General features: G+C 35.7%; 1 long non-coding RNA gene across 1 annotated transcript; it reads right to left on the bottom strand.

The window, feature by feature from the left end:
- Positions 1–1,478: 1,478 nt before the first annotated feature.
- On the bottom strand, positions 1,479–2,958 carry LOC129953460 (uncharacterized). The gene is made up of 2 exons (XR_008782533.1): positions 1,891–2,958; positions 1,479–1,819 (listed from the first exon to the last, which is right to left on the bottom strand). It is a non-coding gene; the product is annotated as an uncharacterized LOC129953460 (long non-coding RNA).
- Between the last annotated feature and the right edge of the window lie 18,743 nt (positions 2,959–21,701).

Here is a 21,701-nt window from a genome sequence, read left to right as displayed (position 1 = left end):
TCAAATCTTAGTTTAGACATTTCAAAAACTATTAAAAATATAGTATCTCAAAATTATTTGAATTTTGATAAAACTATGGTTTCACCAAAGGATTTTGAGATGCACATTAGACTTACATCTGATATTCCTGTTTGTTTTGCTCCGCGAAGGCTATCAGTCTCAGAAAAAGGTACTGTGAGTGAAATAATAAAAGACCTATTGGAAAAACGAATTATTCAGCCAAGTAGTTCTCCGTATGCTGCACCAATAGTTTTAGTTAAGAAAAAATCTGGTGAAACCAGAATGTGTATAGACTATCGAGCATTGAACAAACGTACAGTAAGAGATCCTCATCCAATACCATTGATAGACGATTGCATTGAATACCTGGAGGGGAAGAAGGTTATGACCTTATTAGACCTTAAGAGTGGGTTTTACCAGGTAAAGGTAGCAGCAGATTCAACACAATTAACATCTTTCGTAACCCCGAACGGTCAATGGGAATTTCTTAAAATGCCTTTCGGCCTTAAGAATGCGCCCAGTGTTTTTCAGAGATTCATAATTCAAATTTTTCGTGAATTTATAGACAGAGGAGATATAGTTGTCTACCTAGATGATATATTAATTGCTAGTAAAACTATTACTGAACATTTTGAGATACTTACTAAAATTTTATGTTGTGTAGCGAAGAATGGGTTGGAGCTCAACTTGTCAAAATGTCGCTTTGCATATTCGAAACTTGATTACTTAGGGTTTAAAGTAACGGAACATGGCATCCAACCTAGTGATTCCCATATTCGAGCGATTGCTCAATATCCTGTGCCTAAAGACAGAAAGAAATTGCATTCATTTTTAGGACTTTGTTCATACTTTCGCAGGTTTGTCGAATCCTTTTCAAGAATAGCAAGACCTCTTTATAATTTATTAAAAGCTGAAACTCCTTTTAGATTTACTTCCGAATGCGAAGATGTTTTTCAGACTTTAAAGGAACGGTTAACATCTCCACCTGTATTGGCAATCTATAGTCCAAGGAAAGAAACAGAACTGCATTGCGATGCAAGTTCATTAGGGTATGGTGCAGTTCTACTCCAACGACAAGAAGATGATAAATTACATCCGGTAGCATTCTTCTCTAAAAGCACCACTGATCAAGAGGCCAAATACCATAGTTTTGAATTGGAAACTTTAGCCATAATTTCAGCTTTACGTCGGTTCCGTGTTTATTTGCAAGGTATTCCTTTTACAATCGTAACTGATTGCAGTTCTTTAACAATGACACTGAACAAAAAGAATGTTAATCATAGAATTGCTCGATGGGCCTTAGAGCTGGAGGATTATGATTATAAGGTCAAACATCGTAGTGGTGCCAATATGAATCATGTTGATGCCTTAAGCAGATGTAATGTTATATCCGTTATTGACTCTGAGGATGTTGATTTCCAACTCAGAGCAGCCCAAAATCGAGATGTAAAGATTTTGGAAATGAAAAACAAACTATATTTAAAAGATAATAATTCGTTTTTAGTTCAGGATGGTATTGTCTTCAAAAAAAATAAAAATGGTAAACTTCGATTCTATGTCCCATCTGAAATGGAAACTAATGTTATAAGAATGATCCATGAGAAAATTGGGCATTTAGGTGTAACAAAAAGCTCTGATCAAATTGGCCGTCACTATTGGTTTCCGAATGTTCAGGAAAAAGTTGAAAAATACATTAAAAATTGTATCCGTTGCATAATGCACTCAGCACCAGTTCGATCTAATATACGCAATTTGTTCAATATTCCTAAGGAGCCCATTCCATTCCATACAATACACTTGGATCATCTTGGTCCTCTCCCTTCAATAAAGTCAAAGAGAAAACATATATTAGTGGTAATAGATGCATTTACAAAGTTCACTAAATTATACCCAGTTGTATCTACAAGCTCAAAAGAAGTATGTGCAGCACTAAGAAAATATTTTGAGTATTACAGTAGGCCATCAAGAGTAATTACTGATAGGGGAACCTGCTTTACATCACTAGAGTTTAGTTCATTTGTTATAGACCAGAATATAGATCATGTTAAGGTGGCAGTTCATTCGCCACAGGCCAATGGTCAAGTAGAGCGAGTCAATAGGGTATTAACTGGCATGCTTGCTAAGCTTTCGGAACCAATCGAGCACTCAGATTGGGTTGTTACTTTAACACAAATAGAATTCGGACTAAATAACACTATACATCGCGCTATTCAAAATACACCAAGTCAATTGTTATTTGGTATTAACCAAAGGGGAGTAGTAATCGACAAATTAACAGAATTTCTTGATGATAAACAATTAAGTCAACTGGAAAGAAATCTTGAATTGTCAAGAGAAAAGGCTTCAGAAGCAATCACTAAGATTCAGGAATATAATATTAAATATTTTAATGAGCATAATAACCCGGCACGTATATACGATGAGGGTGATTATGTAGTAATAAAAAATGTAGATACAACAACCGGTGTAAATAAGAAATTGGTTCCAAAGTTCAGAGGCCCATACGTTGTTTACAAAATTCTACCTAATGATAGATACGTAATACGCGATATCGAAGGTTGTCAAATCACACAGCTGCCATATGATGGCATTGTCGAGTCTCGAAATATTCGACTTTGGAAGAATCGAGACTCTGAAGGTTCGGTTGATTAAGGGCGACACCTACCATCTCATGATTATAACTTAAGACTTGTTTGTTTAATTTAATCGTGGGCGATCAAATTGTCAGATTGGCCGAGTTGTAGTATAAAATTAAGGCAACTATCATTAATAATGTGTAATTCCCCTTATGTTTAGGTTTCAGAGTTTCGTAGCTAGATGTCGCACGCTGAGCGCGAAACTCTGAAACCTGAGACATAGAAGCGAGACAAAAGGTTGTTTGGCTCGCTCTCATAAAAATTTGTATTCTAACGACTATTCTTTTCAACGGACGCGCCCAAGCCAGTCGAATTAGATTTGTAGTCTTTAAATAAGAGTTATATTTTAATAAAGAAATTATACACCACACGAAAGATAATTTGTGATGAGCTGGGTCGAAATTCTGTAATTTTACTTTTTGACTAATTTTTCGGAAACGAGCGATCGTATAACATTTTGGTTTGCAGTTGTGGGTAGAGCATTTAAATACCTTTCTTTTGATGTGCATTTTGATTGGGTGGGAAATAGTTTTGAAAATACTACTTTTTTCGGCAAGGGTTAGCAAACGATTTTCTCGAAAAACTGAAAAAAAATCATTTTTGTGATTTATGCATCAATTGAAAGGTGGGTCGATGCTCTGTATTTTAGTGAAAACCGCATCATCGGCAAGGAGAGATGTTTGGGGGCTTGGTTGAGGAAATAGAGCAACCGAAAGATAATTTGTGATGAGCTGGGTCGAAATTCTGTAATTTTACTTTTTGACTAATTTTTCGGAAACGAGCGATTGTATAACATTTTGGTTTGCAGTTGTGGGTAGAGCATTTAAATACCTTTCTTTTGATGTGCATTTTGATTGGGTGGGAAATAGTTTTGAAAATACTACTTCTTTCGGCAAGGGTAAGCCCACGATTTTCTCGAAAAACTGAAAAAAAAATCATTTTTGTGATTTATGCATCAATTGAAAGGTGGGTCGATGCTCTGTATTTTAGTGAAAACCGTATCATGTTTGGAGGCTTGGTTGAGGAAATAGAGCAACCGAAAGATAATTTGTGATGAGCTGGGTCGAAATTCTGTAATTTTACTTTTTGACTAATTTTTCGGAAACAGTTGTGGGTAGAGCATTTAAATACCTTTCTTTTGATGTGCATTTTGATTGGGTGGGAAATAGTTTTGAAAATACTACTTTTTTCGGCAAGGGTTAGCCCACGATTTTCTCGAAAAACTGAAAAAAAATCATTTTTGTGATTTATGCATCAATTGAAAGGTGGGTCGATGCTCTGTATTTTAGTGAAAACCGCATCATGTTTGGAGGCTTGGTTGAGGAAATAGAGCAACCGAAAGATAATTTGTGATGAGCTGGGTTGAAATTCTGTAATTTTACTTTTTGACTAATTTTTCGGAAACGAGCGATCGTATAACATTTTGGTTTGCAGTTGTGGGTAGAGCATTTAAATACCTTTCTTTTGATGTGCATTTTGATTGGGTGGGAAATAGTTTTGAAAATACTACTTTTTTCGGCAAGGGTTAGCCCACGATTTTCTCGAAAAACTGAAAAAAAAATCATTTTTGTGATTTATGCATCAATTGAAAGGTGGGTCGATGCTCTGTATTTTAGTGAAAACCGCATCATGTTTGGAGGCTTGGTTGAGGAAATAGAGCAACCGAAAGATAATTTGTGATGAGCTGGGTCGAAATTCTGTAATTTTACTTTTTGATTTGAAAATGCTACTTTTTCGGCAATGGGTAAGCCCACGATTTTCTCGAAAAACTGAAAAAAAAATCATTTTTGTGATTTATGCATCAATTGAAAGGTGGTTCGATGCTCTGTGTTTTAGTGAAAACCGCATCATGTTTGGAGGCTTGGTTGAGGAAATAGAGCAACCGAAAGATAATTTGTGATGAGCTGGGTCGAAATTCTGTAATTTTACTTTTTGACTAATTTTTCGGGAAACGAGTTATCGTATAACATTTTGGTTTGCAGTTGTGGGTAGAGCATTTAAATACCTTTCTTTTGATGTGCATTTTGATTGGGTGGGAAATAGTTTTGAAAATACTACTTTTTTCGGCAAGGGTTAGCCCACGATTTTCTCGAAAAACTGAAAAAAAATCATTTTTGTGATTTATGCATCAATTGAAAGGTGGGTCGATGCTCTGTATTTTAGTGAAAACCGCATCATGTTTGGAGGCTTGGTTGAGGAAATAGAGCAACCGAAAGATAATTTGTGATGAGCTGGGTCGAAATTCTGTAATTTTACTTTTTGACTAATTTTTCGGAAAAGAGAGATCGTATAACATTTTGGTTTGCAGTTGTGGGTAGAGCATTTAAATACCTTTCTTTTGATGTGCATTTTGATTGGGTGGGAAATAGTTTTGAAAATACTACTTTTTTCGGCAAGGGTTAGCCCACGATTTTCTCGAAAAACTGAAAAAAAATAATTTTTGTGATTTATGCATCAATTGAAAGGTGGGTTGATGCTCTGTATTTTAGTGAAAACCGCATCATGTTTGGAGGCTTGGTTGAGGAAATAGAGCAACCGAAAGATAATTTGTGATGAGCTGGGTCGAAATTCTGTAATTTTACTTTTTGACAAATTTTTCGGAAACGAGCGATCGTATAACATTTTGGTTTGCAGTTGTGGGTAGAGCATTTAAATACCTTTCTTTTGATGTGCATTTTGATTGGGTGGGAAATAGTTTTGAAAATACTACTTTTTTCGGCAAGGGTTAGCCCACGATTTTCTCGAAAAACTGAAAAAAAAATCATTTTTGTGATTTATGCATCAATTGAAAGGTGGGTCGATGCTCTGTATTTTAGTGAAAACCGCATCATGTTTGGAGGCTTGGTTGAGGAAATAGAGCAACCGAAAGATAATTTGTGATGAGCTGGGTCGAAATTCTGTAATTTTACTTTTTGACTAATTTTTCGGAAACGAGCGATCGTATAACATTTTGGTTTGCAGTTGTGGGTAGAGCATTTAAATATCTTTCTTTTGATGTGCATTTTGATTGGGTGGGAAATAGATTTGAAAATGCTACTTTTTCGGCAATGGGTTAGCCCACGATTTTCTCGAAAAACTGAAAAAAAAAATCATTTTTGTGATTTATGCATCAATTGATAGGTGGGTCGATGCTCTGTATTTTAGTGAAAACCGCATCATGTTTGGAGGCTTGGTTGAGGAAATAGAGCAACCGAAAGATAATTTGTGATGAGCTGGGTCGAAATTCTGTAATTTTACTTTTTGACTAATTTTTCGGAAAAGAGAGATCGTATAACATTTTGGTTTGCAGTTGTGGGTAGAGCATTTAAATACCTTTCTTTTGATGTGCATTTTGATTGGGTGGGAAATAGTTTTGAAAATACTACTTTTTTCGGCAAGGGTTAGCCCACGATTTTCTCGAAAAACTGAAAAAAAATCATTTTTGTGATTTATGCATCAATTGAAAGGTGGGTCGATGCTCTGTATTTTAGTGAAAACCGCATCATGTTTGGAGGCTTGGTTGAGGAAATAGAGCAACCGAAAGATAATTTGTGATGAGCTGGGTCGAAATTCTGTAATTTTACTTTTTGACTAATTTTTCGGAAACGAGCGATCGTATAAAATTTTGGTTTGCAGTTGTGGGTAGAGCATTTAAATACCTTTCTTTTGATGTGCATTTTGATTGGGTGGGAAATAGTTTTGAAAATACTACTTTTTTCGGCAAGGGTTAGCCCACGATTTTCTCGAAAAACTGAAAAAAAATCATTTTTGTGATTTATGCATCAATTGAAAGGTGGGTCGATGCTCTGTATTTTAGTGAAAACCGCATCATGTTTGGAGGCTTGGTTGAGGAAATAGAGCAAACGAAAGATAATTTGTGATGAGCTGGGTCGAAATTCTGTAATTTTACTTTTTGACTAATTTTTCGGAAACGAGCGATCGTATAACATTTTGGTTTGCAGTTGTGGGTAGAGCATTTAAATACCTTTGTTTTGATGTGCATTTTGATTGGGTGGGAAATAGTTTTGAAAATACTATTTTTTCGGCAAGGGCTAGCCCACGATTTTCTCGAAAAACTTAAAAAAAATCATTTTTGAGATTTATGCATCAATTGAAAGGTGGGTCGATGCTCTGTATTTTAGTGAAAACCGCATCATGTTTGGAGGCTTGGTTGAGGAAATAGAGCAACCGAAAGATAATTTGTGATGAGCTGGGTCGAAATTCTGTAATTTTACTTTTTGACTAATTTTTCGGAAACGAGCGATCGTATAACATTTTGGTTTGCAGTTGTGGGTAGAGCATTTAAATACCTTTCTTTTGATGTGTATTTTGATTGGGTGGGAAATAGTTTTGAAAATACTACTTTTTTCGCAAGGGTTAGCCCACGATTTTCTCGAAAAACTGAAAAAAAATCATTTTTGAGATTTATGCATCAATTGAAAGGTGGGTCGATGCTCTGTATTTTAGTGAAAACCGCATCATGTTTGGAGGCTTGGTTGAGGAAATAGAGCAACCGAAAGATAATTTGTGATGAGCTGGGTCGAAATTCTGTAATTTTACTTTTTGACTAATTTTTCGGAAACGAGCGATCGTATAACATTTTGGTTTGCAGTTGTGGGTAGAGCATTTAAATACCTTTCTTTTGATGTGCATTTTGATTGGGTGGGAAATAGTTTTGAAAATACTACTTTTTTGGCAATGGGTTAGCCCACGATTTTCTCGAAAAACTGAAAAAAAATCATTTTTGAGATTTATGCATCAATTGAAAGGTGGGTCGATGCTCTGTATTTTAGTGACAACCGCATCATGTTTGGAGGCTTGGTTGAGGAAATAGAGCAACCGAAAGATAATTTCTGATGAGCTGGGTCGAAATTCTGTAATTTTACTTTTTGACTAATTTTTCGGAAACGAGCGATCGTATAACATTTTGGTTTGCAGTTGTGGGTAGAGCATTTAAATACCTTTCTTTTGATGTGCATTTTGAATGGGTGGGAAATAGTTTTGAAAATACTACTTTTTGCGGCAAGGGTTAGCCCACGATTTTCTCGAAAAACTGAAAAAAAAAATCATTTTTGTGATTTATGCATCAATTGAAAGGTGGGTCGATGCTCTGTATTTTAGTGAAAACCGCATCATGTTTGGAGGCTTGGTTGAGGAAATAGAGCAACCGAAAGATAATTTGTGATGAGCTGTGTCGAAATTCTGTAATTTTACTTTTTGACTAATTTTTCGGAAACGAGCGATTGTATAACATTTTGGTTTGCAGTTGTGGGTAGAGCATTTAAATACCTTTCTTTTGATGTGCATTTTGATTGGGTGGGAAATAGTTTTGAAAATACTACTTTTTTCGGCAAGGGTTAGCCCACGATTTTCTCGAAAAACTGAAAAAAAATCATTTTTGTGATTTATACATCAATTGAAAGGTGGGTCGATGCTCTGTATTTTAGTGAAAACCGCATCATGTTTGGAGGCTTGGTTGAGGAAATAGAGCAACCGAAAGATAATTTGTGATGAGCTGGGTCGAAATTCTGTAAATTTACTTTTTGACTAATTTTGCGGAAACGAGCGATCGTATAACATTTTGGTTTGCAGTTGTGGGTAAAGCATTTAAATACCTTTCTTTTGATGTGCATTTCGATTGGGTGGGAAATAGTTTTGAAAATACTACTTTTTCGGCAAGGGTTAGCCCACGATTTTCTCGAAAAACTGAAAAAAATCATTTTTGTGATTTATGCATCAATTGAAAGGTGGGTCGATGCTCTGTATTTTAGTGAAAACCGCATCATGTTTGGAGGCTTGGTTGAGGAAATAGAGCAACCGAAAGATAATTTGTGATGAGCTGGGTCGAAATTCTGTAATTTTACTTTTTGACTAATTTTTCGGAAACGAGCGATCGTATAACATTTTGGTTTGCAGTTGTGGGTAGAGCATTTAAATACCTTTCTTTTGATGTGCATTTTGATTGGGTGGGAAATAGTTTTGAAAATACTACTTTTTCGGCAATGGGTTAGCCCACGATTTTCTCGAAAAACTGAAAAAAAAATCATTTTTGAGATTTATGCATCAATTGAAAGGTGGGTCGATGCTCTGTATTTTAGTGACAACCGCATCATGTTTGGAGGCTTGGTTGAGGAAATAGAGCAACCGAAAGATAATTTGTGATGAGCTGGGTCGAAATTCTGTAATTTTACTTTTTGACTAATTTTTCGGAAACGAGCGATTGTATAACATTTTGGTTTGCAGTTGTGGGTAGAGCATTTAAATACCTTTCTTTTGATGTGCATTTTGATTGGGTGGGAAATAGTTTTGAAAATACTACTTTTTCGGCAATGGGTTAGCCCACGATTTTCTCGAAAAACTGAAAAAAAATCATTTTTGTGATTTATGCATCAATTGAAAGCTGGGTCGATGCTCTGTATTTTAGTGAAAACCGCATCATGTTTGGAGGCTTGGTTGAGGAAATAGAGCAACCGAAAGATAATTTGTGATGAGCTGGGTCGAAATTCTGTAATTTTACTTTTTGACTAATTTTTCGGAAACGAGCGATCGTATAACATTTTGGTATGCAGTTGTGGGTAGAGCATTTAAATACCTTTCTTTTGATGTGCATTTTGATTGGGTGGGAAATAGTTTTGAAAATACTACTTTTTTCGGCAAGGGTTAGCCCACGATTTTCTCGAAAAACTGAAAAAAAATCATTTTTGTGATTTATGCATCAATTGAAAGGTGGGTCGATGCTCTGTATTTTAGTGAAAACCGCATCATGTTTGGAGGCTTGGTTGAGGAAATAGAGCAACCGAAAGATAATTTGTGATGAGCTGGGTCGAAATTCTGTAATTTTACTTTTTGACTAATTTTTCGGAAACGAGCGATCGTATAAAATTTTGGTTTGCAGTTGTGGGTAGAGCATTTAAATACCTTTCTTTTGATGTGCATTTTGATTGGGTGGGAAATAGTTTTGAAAATACTACTTTTTTCGGCAAGGGTTAGCCCACGATTTTCTCGAAAAACTGAAAAAAAATCATTTTTGAGATTTATGCATCAATTGAAAGGTGGGTCGATGCTCTGTATTTTAGTGAAAACCGCATCATGTTTGGAGGCTTGGTTGAGGAAATAGAGCAACCGAAAGATAATTTGTGATGAGCTGGGTCGAAATTCTGTAATTTTACTTTTTGACTAATTTTTCGGAAACGAGCGATCGTATAACATTTTGGTTTGCAGTTGTGGGTAGAGCATTTAAATACCTTTCTTTTGATGTGTATTTTGATTGGGTGGGAAATAGTTTTGAAAATACTACTTTTTTCGCAAGGGTTAGCCCACGATTTTCTCGAAAAACTGAAAAAAAATCATTTTTGAGATTTATGCATCAATTGAAAGGTGGGTCGATGCTCTGTATTTTAGTGAAAACCGCATCATGTTTGGAGGCTTGGTTGAGGAAATAGAGCAACCGAAAGATAATTTGTGATGAGCTGGGTCGAAATTCTGTAATTTTACTTTTTGACTAATTTTTCGGAAACGAGCGATCGTATAACATTTTGGTTTGCAGTTGTGGGTAGAGCATTTAAATACCTTTCTTTTGATGTGCATTTTGATTGGGTGGGAAATAGTTTTGAAAATACTACTTTTTTGGCAATGGGTTAGCCCACGATTTTCTCGAAAAACTGAAAAAAAATCATTTTTGAGATTTATGCATCAATTGAAAGGTGGGTCGATGCTCTGTATTTTAGTGACAACCGCATCATGTTTGGAGGCTTGGTTGAGGAAATAGAGCAACCGAAAGATAATTTCTGATGAGCTGGGTCGAAATTCTGTAATTTTACTTTTTGACTAATTTTTCGGAAACGAGCGATCGTATAACATTTTGGTTTGCAGTTGTGGGTAGAGCATTTAAATACCTTTCTTTTGATGTGCATTTTGAATGGGTGGGAAATAGTTTTGAAAATACTACTTTTTGCGGCAAGGGTTAGCCCACGATTTTCTCGAAAAACTGAAAAAAAAAATCATTTTTGTGATTTATGCATCAATTGAAAGGTGGGTCGATGCTCTGTATTTTAGTGAAAACCGCATCATGTTTGGAGGCTTGGTTGAGGAAATAGAGCAACCGAAAGATAATTTGTGATGAGCTGTGTCGAAATTCTGTAATTTTACTTTTTGACTAATTTTTCGGAAACGAGCGATTGTATAACATTTTGGTTTGCAGTTGTGGGTAGAGCATTTAAATACCTTTCTTTTGATGTGCATTTTGATTGGGTGGGAAATAGTTTTGAAAATACTACTTTTTTCGGCAAGGGTTAGCCCACGATTTTCTCGAAAAACTGAAAAAAAATCATTTTTGTGATTTATACATCAATTGAAAGGTGGGTCGATGCTCTGTATTTTAGTGAAAACCGCATCATGTTTGGAGGCTTGGTTGAGGAAATAGAGCAACCGAAAGATAATTTGTGATGAGCTGGGTCGAAATTCTGTAAATTTACTTTTTGACTAATTTTGCGGAAACGAGCGATCGTATAACATTTTGGTTTGCAGTTGTGGGTAGAGCATTTAAATACCTTTCTTTTGATGTGCATTTTGATTGGGTGGGAAATAGTTTTGAAAATACTACTTTTTCGGCAAGGGTTAGCCCACGATTTTCTCGAAAAACTGAAAAAAATCATTTTTGTGATTTATGCATCAATTGAAAGGTGGGTCGATGCTCTGTATTTTAGTGAAAACCGCATCATGTTTGGAGGCTTGGTTGAGGAAATAGAGCAACCGAAAGATAATTTGTGATGAGCTGGGTCGAAATTCTGTAATTTTACTTTTTGACTAATTTTTCGGAAACGAGCGATCGTATAACATTTTGGTTTGCAGTTGTGGGTAGAGCATTTAAATACCTTTCTTTTGATGTGCATTTTGATTGGGTGGGAAATAGTTTTGAAAATACTACTTTTTCGGCAATGGGTTAGCCCACGATTTTCTCGAAAAACTGAAAAAAAAATCATTTTTGAGATTTATGCATCAATTGAAAGGTGGGTCGATGCTCTGTATTTTAGTGACAACCGCATCATGTTTGGAGGCTTGGTTGAGGAAATAGAGCAACCGAAAGATAATTTGTGATGAGCTGGGTCGAAATTCTGTAATTTTACTTTTTGACTAATTTTTCGGAAACGAGCGATTGTATAACATTTTGGTTTGCAGTTGTGGGTAGAGCATTTAAATACCTTTCTTTTGATGTGCATTTTGATTGGGTGGGAAATAGTTTTGAAAATACTACTTTTTCGGCAATGGGTTAGCCCACGATTTTCTCGAAAAACTGAAAAAAAATCATTTTTGTGATTTATGCATCAATTGAAAGCTGGGTCGATGCTCTGTATTTTAGTGAAAACCGCATCATGTTTGGAGGCTTGGTTGAGGAAATAGAGCAACCGAAAGATAATTTGTGATGAGCTGGGTCGAAATTCTGTAATTTTACTTTTTGACTAATTTTTCGGAAACGAGCGATCGTATAACATTTTGGTATGCAGTTGTGGGTAGAGCATTTAAATACCTTTCTTTTGATGTGCATTTTGATTGGGTGGGAAATAGTTTTGAAATACTACTTTTTTCGGCAAGGGTTAGCCCACGATTTTCTCGAAAAACTGAAAAAAAATCATTTTTGTGATTTATGCATCAATTGAAAGGTGGGTCGATGCTCTGTATTTTAGTGAAAACCGCATCATGTTTGGAGGCTTGGTTGAGGAAATAGAGCAAACGAAAGATAATTTGTGATGAGCTGGGTCGAAATTCTGTAATTTTACTTTTTGACTAATTTTTCGGAAACGAGCGATCGTATAACATTTTGGTTTGCAGTTGTGGGTAGAGCATTTAAATACCTTTGTTTTGATGTGCATTTTGATTGGGTGGGAATAGTTTTGAAAATACTATTTTTTCGGCAAGGGCTAGCCCACGATTTTCTCGAAAAACTTAAAAAAAATCATTTTTGAGATTTATGCATCAATTGAAAGGTGGGTCGATGCTCTGTATTTTAGTGAAAACCGCATCATGTTTGGAGGCTTGGTTGAGGAAATAGAGCAACCGAAAGATAATTTGTGATGAGCTGGGTCGAAATTCTGTAATTTTACTTTTTGACTAATTTTTCGGAAACGAGCGATCGTATAACATTTTGGTTTGCAGTTGTGGGTAGAGCATTTAAATACCTTTCTTTTGATGTGTATTTTGATTGGGTGGGAAATAGTTTTGAAAATACTACTTTTTTCGCAAGGGTTAGCCCACGATTTTCTCGAAAAACTGAAAAAAAATCATTTTTGAGATTTATGCATCAATTGAAAGGTGGGTCGATGCTCTGTATTTTAGTGAAAACCGCATCATGTTTGGAGGCTTGGTTGAGGAAATAGAGCAACCGAAAGATAATTTGTGATGAGCTGGGTCGAAATTCTGTAATTTTACTTTTTGACTAATTTTTCGGAAACGAGCGATCGTATAACATTTTGGTTTGCAGTTGTGGGTAGAGCATTTAAATACCTTTCTTTTGATGTGCATTTTGATTGGGTGGGAAATAGTTTTGAAAATACTACTTTTTTGGCAATGGGTTAGCCCACGATTTTCTCGAAAAACTGAAAAAAAATCATTTTTGAGATTTATGCATCAATTGAAAGGTGGGTCGATGCTCTGTATTTTAGTGACAACCGCATCATGTTTGGAGGCTTGGTTGAGGAAATAGAGCAACCGAAAGATAATTTCTGATGAGCTGGGTCGAAATTCTGTAATTTTACTTTTTGACTAATTTTTCGGAAACGAGCGATCGTATAACATTTTGGTTTGCAGTTGTGGGTAGAGCATTTAAATACCTTTCTTTTGATGTGCATTTTGAATGGGTGGGAAATAGTTTTGAAAATACTACTTTTTGCGGCAAGGGTTAGCCCACGATTTTCTCGAAAAACTGAAAAAAAAAATCATTTTTGTGATTTATGCATCAATTGAAAGGTGGGTCGATGCTCTGTATTTTAGTGAAAACCGCATCATGTTTGGAGGCTTGGTTGAGGAAATAGAGCAACCGAAAGATAATTTGTGATGAGCTGTGTCGAAATTCTGTAATTTTACTTTTTGACTAATTTTTCGGAAACGAGCGATTGTATAACATTTTGGTTTGCAGTTGTGGGTAGAGCATTTAAATACCTTTCTTTTGATGTGCATTTTGATGGGGTGGGAAATAGTTTTGAAAATACTACTTTTTTCGGCAAGGGTTAGCCCACGATTTTCTCGAAAAACTGAAAAAAAAATCATTTTTGTGATTTATACATCAATTGAAAGGTGGGTCGATGCTCTGTATTTTAGTGAAAACCGCATCATGTTTGGAGGCTTGGTTGAGGAAATAGAGCAACCGAAAGATAATTTGTGATGAGCTGGGTCGAAATTCTGTAAATTTACTTTTTGACTAATTTTGCGGAAACGAGCGATCGTATAACATTTTGGTTTGCAGTTGTGGGTAGAGCATTTAAATACCTTTCTTTTGATGTGCATTTTGATTGGGTGGGAAATAGTTTTGAAAATACTACTTTTTCGGCAAGGGTTAGCCCACGATTTTCTCGAAAAACTGAAAAAAATCATTTATGTGATTTATGCATCAATTGAAAGGTGGGTCGATGCTCTGTATTTTAGTGAAAACCGCATCATGTTTGGAGGCTTGGTTGAGGAAATAGAGCAACCGAAAGATAATTTGTGATGAGCTGGGTCGAAATTCTGTAATTTTACTTTTTGACTAATTTTTCGGAAACGAGCGATCGTATAACATTTTGGTTTGCAGTTGTGGGTAGAGCATTTAAATACCTTTCTTTTGATGTGCATTTTGATTGGGTGGGAAATAGTTTTGAAAATACTACTTTTTCGGCAATGGGTTAGCCCACGATTTTCTCGAAAAACTGAAAAAAAAAATCATTTTTGAGATTTATGCATCAATCGAAAGGTGGGTCGATGCTCTGTATTTTAGTGACAACCGCATCATGTTTGGAGGCTTGGTTGAGGAAATAGAGCAACCGAAAGATAATTTGTGATGAGCTGGGTCGAAATTCTGTAATTTTACTTTTTGACTAATTTTTCGGAAACGAGCGATTGTATAACATTTTGGTTTGCAGTTGTGGGTAGAGCATTTAAATACCTTTCTTTTGATGTGCATTTTGATTGGGTGGGAAATAGTTTTGAAAATACTACTTTTTCGGCAATGGGTTAGCCCACGATTTTCTCGAAAAACTGAAAAAAAATCATTTTTGTGATTTATGCATCAATTGAAAGCTGGGTCGATGCTCTGTATTTTAGTGAAAACCGCATCATGTTTGGAGGCTTGGTTGAGGAAATAGAGCAACCGAAAGATAATTTGTGATGAGCTGGGTCGAAATTCTGTAATTTTACTTTTTGACTAATTTTTCGGAAACGAGCGATCGTATAACATTTTGGTATGCAGTTGTGGGTAGAGCATTTAAATACCTTTCTTTTGATGTGCATTTTGATTGGGTGGGAAATAGTTTTGAAAATACTACTTTTTTCGGCAAGGGTTAGCCCACGATTTTCTCGAAAAACTGAAAAAAAATCATTTTTGTGATTTATGCATCAATTGAAAGGTGGGTCGATGCTCTGTATTTTAGTGAAAACCGCATCATGTTTGGAGGCTTGGTTGAGGAAATAGAGCAACCGAAAGATAATTTGTGATGAGCTGGTTCGAAATTCTGTAATTTTACTTTTTGACTAATTTTTCGGAAACGAGCGATCGTATAACATTTTGGTTTGCAGTTGTGGGTAGAGCATTTAAATACCTTTCTTTTGATGTGCATTTTGATTGGGTGGGAAATAGTTTTGAAAATACTACTTTTTTCGGCAAGGGTTAGCCCACGATTTTCTCGAAAAACTGATAAAAAATCATTTTTGAGATTTATGCATCAATTGAAAGGTGGGTCGATGCTCTGTATTTTAGTGAAAACCGCATCATGTTTGGAGGCTTGGTTGAGGAAATAGAGCAACCGAAAGATAATTTGTGATGAGCTGGGTCGAAATTCTGTAATTTTACTTTTTGACTAATTTTTCGGAAACGAGCGATCGTATAACATTTTGGTTTGCAGTTGTGGGTAGAGCATTTAAATACCTTTCTTTTGATGTGCATTTTGATTGGGTGGGAAATAGTTTTGAAAATACTACTCTTTCGGCAATGGGTTAGCCCACGATTTTCTCGAAAAACTGAAAAAAAATCATTTTTGAGATTTATGCATCAATTGAAAGGTGGGTCGATGCTCTGTATTTTAGTGACAACCGCATCATGTTTGGAGGCTTGGTTGAGGAAATAGAGCAACCGAAAGATAATTTGTGATGAGCTGGGTCGAAATTCTGTAATTTTACTTTTTGACTAATTTTTCGGAAACGAGCGATCGTATAACATTTTGGTTTGCAGTTGTGGGTAGAGCATTTAAATACCTTTCTTTTGATGTGCATTTTGATTGGGTGGGAAATAGTTTTGAAAATACTACTTTTTCGGCAATGGGTTAGCCCACGATTTTCTCGAAAAACTGAAAAAAAAATCATTTTTGAGATTTATGCATCAATTGAAAGGTGGGTCGATGCTCTGTATTTTAGTGACAACCGCATCATGTTTGGAGGCTTGGTTGAGGAAATAGAGCAACCGAAAGATAATTTGTGATGAGCTGGGTCGAAATTCTGTAATTTTACTTTTTGACTAATTTTTCGGAAACGAGCGATTGTATAACATTTTGGTTTGCAGTTGTGGGTAGAGCATTTAAATACCTTTCTTTTGATGTGCATTTTGATTGGGTGGGAAATAGTTTTGAAAATACTACTTTTTCGGCAATGGGTTAGCCCACGATTTTCTCGAAAAACTGAAAAAAAATCATTTTTGTGATTTATGCATCAATTGAAAGGTGGGTCGATGCTCTGTATTTTAGTGAAAACCGCATCATGTTTGGAGGCTTGGTTGAGGAAATAGAGCAACCGAAAGATAATTTGTGATGAGCTGGTTCGAAATTCTGTAATTTTACTTTTTGACTAATTTTTCGGAAACGAGCGATCGTATAACATTTTGGTTTGCAGTTGTGGGTAGAGCATTTAAATACCTTTCTTTTGATGTGCATTTTGATTGGGTGGGAAATAGTTTTGAAAATACTACTTTTTTCGGCAAGGGTTAGCCCACGATTTTCTCGAAAAACTGATAAAAAATCATTTTTGAGATTTATGCATCAATTGAAAGGTGGGTCGATGCTCTGTATTTTAGTGAAAACCGCATCATGTTTGGAGGCTTGGTTGAGGAAATAGAGCAACCGAAAGATAATTTGTGATGAGCTGGGTCGAAATTCTGTAATTTTACTTTTTGACTAATTTTTCGGAAACGAGCGATCGTATAACATTTTGGTTTGCAGTTGTGGGTAGAGCATTTAAATACCTTTCTTTTGATGTGCATTTTGATTGGGTGGGAAATAGTTTTGAAAATACTACTCTTTCGGCAATGGGTTAGCCCACGATTTTCTCGAAAAACTGAAAAAAAATCATTTTTGAGATTTATGCATCAATTGAAAGGTGGGTCGATGCTCTGTATTTTAGTGACAACCGCATCATGTTTGGAGGCTTGGTTGAGGAAATAGAGCAACCGAAAGATAATTTGTGATGAGCTGGGTCGAAATTCTGTAATTTTACTTTTTGACTAATTTTTCGGAAACGAGCGATCGTATAATATTTTGGTTTGCAGTTGTGGGTAGAGCATTTAAATACCTTTCTTTTGATGTGCATTTTGATTGGGTGGGAAATAGTTTTGAAAATACTACTTTTTCGGCAAGGGTTAGCCCCCGATTTTCTCGAAAAACTGAAAAAAAATCATTTTTGTGATTTATGCATCAATTGAAAGGTGGGTCGATGCTCTGTATTTTAGTGAAAACCGCATCATGTTTGGAGGCTTGGTTGAGGAAATAGAGCATCCGAAAGATAATTTGTGATGAGCTGGGTCGAAATTCTGTAATTTTACTTTTTGACTAATTTTTCGGAAACGAGCGATCGTATAACATTTTAGTTTGCAGTTGTGGGTAGAACATTTAAATACCTTTCTTTTGATGTGCATTTTGATTGGGTGGGAAATAGTTTTGAAAATACTACTTTTTCGGCAATGGGTTAGCCCACGATTTTCTCGAAAAACTGAAAAAAAATCATTTTTGAGATTTATGCATCAATTGAAAGGTGGGTCGATGCTCTGTATTTTAGTGACAACCGCATCATGTTTGGAGGCTTGGTTGAGGAAATAGAGCAACCGAAAGATAATTTGTGATGAGCTGGGTCGAAATTCTGTAATTTTACTTTTTGACTAATTTTTCGGAAACGAGCGATCGTATAACATTTTGGTTTGCAGTTGTGGGTAGAGCATTTAAATACCTATCTTTTGATGTGCATTTTGATTGGGTGGGAAATAGTTTTGAAAATACTACTTTTTTCGGCAAGGGTTAGCCCACGATTTTCTCGAAAAACTGAAAAAAAATCATTTTTGTGATTTATGTATCAATTGAAAGGTGGGTCGATGCTCTGTATTTTAGTGAAAAGCGCATCATGTTTGGAGGCTTGGTTGAGGAAATAGAGCAACCGAAAGGTAATTTGTGATGAGCTGGGTCGAAATTCTGTAATTTTACTTTTTGACTAATTTTTCGGAAAAGAGAGATCGTATAACATTTTGGTTTGCAGTTGTGGGTAGAGCATTTAAATACCTTTCTTTTGATGTGCATTTTGATTGGGTGGGAAATAGTTTTGAAAATACTACTTTTTTGGCAAGGGTTAGCCCACGATTTTCTCGAAAAACTGAAAAAAAAATCATTTTTGAGATTTATGCATCAATTGAAAGGTGGGTCGATGCTCTGTATTTTAGTGAAAACCGCATCATGTTTGGAGGCTTGGTTGAGGAAATAGAGCAACCGAAAGATAATTTGTGATGAGCTGGGTCGAAATTCTGTAATTTTACTTTTTGACTAATTTTTCGGAAACGAGCGATCGTATAACATTTTGGTTTGCAGTTGTAGGTAGAGCATTTAAATACCTTTCTTTTGATGTGCATTTTGATTGGGTGGGAAATAGTTTTGAAAATACTACTTTTTTCGGCAAGGGTTAGCCCACGATTTTCTCGAAAAACTGAAAAAAAAAAATCATTTTTGTGATTTATGCATCAATTGAAAGGTGGGTCGATGCTCTGTATTTTAGTGAAAACCGCATCATGTTTGGAGGCTTAGTTGAGGAAATAGAGCAACCGAAAGATAATTTGTGATGAGCTGGGTCGAAATTCTGTAATTTTACTTTTTGACTAATTTTTCGGAAACGAGCGATCGTATAACATTTTGGTTTGCAGTTGTGGGTAGAGCATTTAAATACCTTTCTTTTGATGTGCATTTTGATTGGGTGGGAAATAGTTTTGAAAATACTACTTTTTTCGGCAAGGGTTAGCCCACGATTTTCTCGAAAAACTGAAAAAAAAATCATTTTTGTGATTTATGCATCAATTGAAAGGTGGGTCGATGCTCTGTATTTTAGTGAAAACCGCATCATGTTTGGAGGCTTGGTTGAGGAAATAGAGCAACCGAAAGATAATTTGTGATGAGCTGGGTCGAAATTCTGTAATTTTACTTTTTGACTAATTTTTCGGAAAAGAGAGATCGTATAACATTTTGGTTTGCAGTTGTGGGTAGAGCATTTAAATACCTTTTTTTTGATGTGCATTTTGATTGGGTGGGAAATAGTTTTGAAAATACTACTTTTTTCGGCAAGGGTTAGCCCACGATTTTCTCGAAAAACTGAAAAAAAATCATTTTTGTGATTTATGCATCAATTGAAAGGTGGGTCGATGCTCTGTATTTTAGTGAAAACCGCATCATGTTTGGAGGCTTGGTTGAGGAAATAGAGCAACCGAAAGATAATTTGTGATGAGCTGGGTCGAAATTCTGTAATTTTACTTTTTGAATAATTTTTCGGAAACGAGCGATCGTATAACATTTTGGTTTGCAGTTGTGGGTAGAGCATTTAAATACCTTTCTTTTGATGTGCATTTTGATTGGGTGGGAAATAGTTTTGAAAATACTACTTTTTTCGGCAAGGGTTAGCCCACGATTTTCTCGAAAAACTGAAAAAAAATCATTTTTGTGATTGATGCATCAATTGAAAGTTGGGTCGATGCTCTGTATTTTAGTGAAAACCGCATCATGTTTGGAGGCTTGGTTGAGGAAATAGAGCAACCGAAAGATAATTTGTGATGAGCTGGGTCGAAATTCTGTAATTTTACTTTTTGACTAATTTTTCGGAAACGAGCGATCGTATAACATTTTGGTTTGCAGTTGTGGGTAGAGCATTTAAATACCTTTCTTTTGGTGTGCATTTTGATTGGGTGGGAAATAGTTTTGAAAATACTACTTTTTTCGGCAAGGGTTAGCCCACGATTTTCTCGAAAAACTGAAAAAAAATCATTTTTGTGATTTATGCATCAATTGAAAGGTGGGTCGATGCTCTGTATTTTAGTGAAAACCGCATCATGTTTGGAGGCTTGGTTGAGGAAATAGAGCAACCGAAAGATAATTTGTGATGAGCTGGGTCGAAATTCTGTAATTTTACTTTTTGACTAATTTTTCGGAAACGAGCGATCGTATAACATTTTGGTTTGCAGTTGTGGGTAGAGCATTTAAATACCTTTCTTTTGATGTGCATTTTGATTGGGTGGGAAATAGTTTTGAAAATACTACTTTTTCGGCAATGGGTTAGCCCACGATTTTCTCGAAAAACTGAAAAAAAATCAGTTTTGAGATTTATGCATCAATTGAAAGGTGGGTCGATGCTCTGTATTTTAGTGAAAACCGCATCATGTTTGGAGGCTTGGTTGAGGAAATAGAGCAACCGAAAGTTAATTTGTGATGAGCTGGGTCGAAATTCTGTAATTTTACTTTTTGACTAATTTTTCGGAAACGAGCGATCGTATAACATTTTGGTTTGCAGTTGTGGGTAGAGCATTTAAATACCTTTCTTTTGATGTGCATTTTGATTGGGTGGGAAATAGTTTTGAAAATACTACTTTTTTCGGCAAGGGTTAGCCCACGATTTTCTCGAAAAACTGAAAAAAAATCATTTTTGAGATTTATGCATCAATTAAAAGTTGGGTCGATGCTCTGTATTTTAGTGAAAACCGCATCATGTTTGGAGGCTTGGTTGAGGAAATAGAGCAACCGAAAGATAATTTGTGATGAGCTGGGTCGAAATTCTGTAATTTTACTTTTTGACTAATTTTTCGGAAACGAGCGATCGTATAACATTTTGGTTTGCAGTTGTGGGTAGAGCATTTAAATACCTTTCTTTTGATGTGCATTTTGATTGGGTGGGAAATAGTTTTGAAAATACTACTTTTTCGGCAAGGGTTAGCCCACGATTTTCTCGAAAAACTGAAAAAAAAAATCATTTTTGAGATTTATGCATCAATTGAAAGGTGGGTCGATGCTCTGTATTTTAGTGAAAACCGCATCATGTTTGGAGGCTTGGTTGAGGAAATAGAGCAACCGAAAGATAATTTGTGATGAGCTGGGTCGAAATTCTGTAATTTTACTTTTTGACTAATTTTTCGGAAACGAGCGATCGTATAACATTTTAGTTTGCAGTTGTGGGTAGAGCATTTAAATACCTTTCTTTTGATGTGCATTTTGATTGGGTGGGAAATAGTTTTGAAAATACTACTTTTTCGGAAAATGGGTTAGCCCACGATTTTCTCGAAAAACTGAAAAAAAATCGTTTTTGTGATTTATGCATCAATTGAAAGGTGGGTCGATGCTCTGTATTTTAGTGACAACCGCATCATGTTTGGAGGCTTGGTTGAGGAAATAGAGCAACCGAAAGATAATTTGTGATGAGCTGGGTCGAAATTCTGTAATTTTACTTTTTGACTAATTTTTCGGAAACGAGCGATCGTATAACATTTTGGTTTGCAGTTGTGGGTAGAGCATTTAAATACCTTTCTTTTGATGTGCATTTTGATTGGGTGGGAAATAGTTTTGAAAATACTACTTTTTTGGCAAGGGTTAGCCCACGATTTTCTCGAAAAACTGAAAAAAA

Source organism: Eupeodes corollae, unplaced genomic scaffold, assembly GCF_945859685.1.
Source record: "Eupeodes corollae unplaced genomic scaffold, idEupCoro1.1 scaffold_478, whole genome shotgun sequence".
Taxonomy (NCBI): domain Eukaryota; kingdom Metazoa; phylum Arthropoda; class Insecta; order Diptera; family Syrphidae; genus Eupeodes; species Eupeodes corollae.
This window is presented reverse-complemented; position numbering and strand designations above follow the sequence as displayed.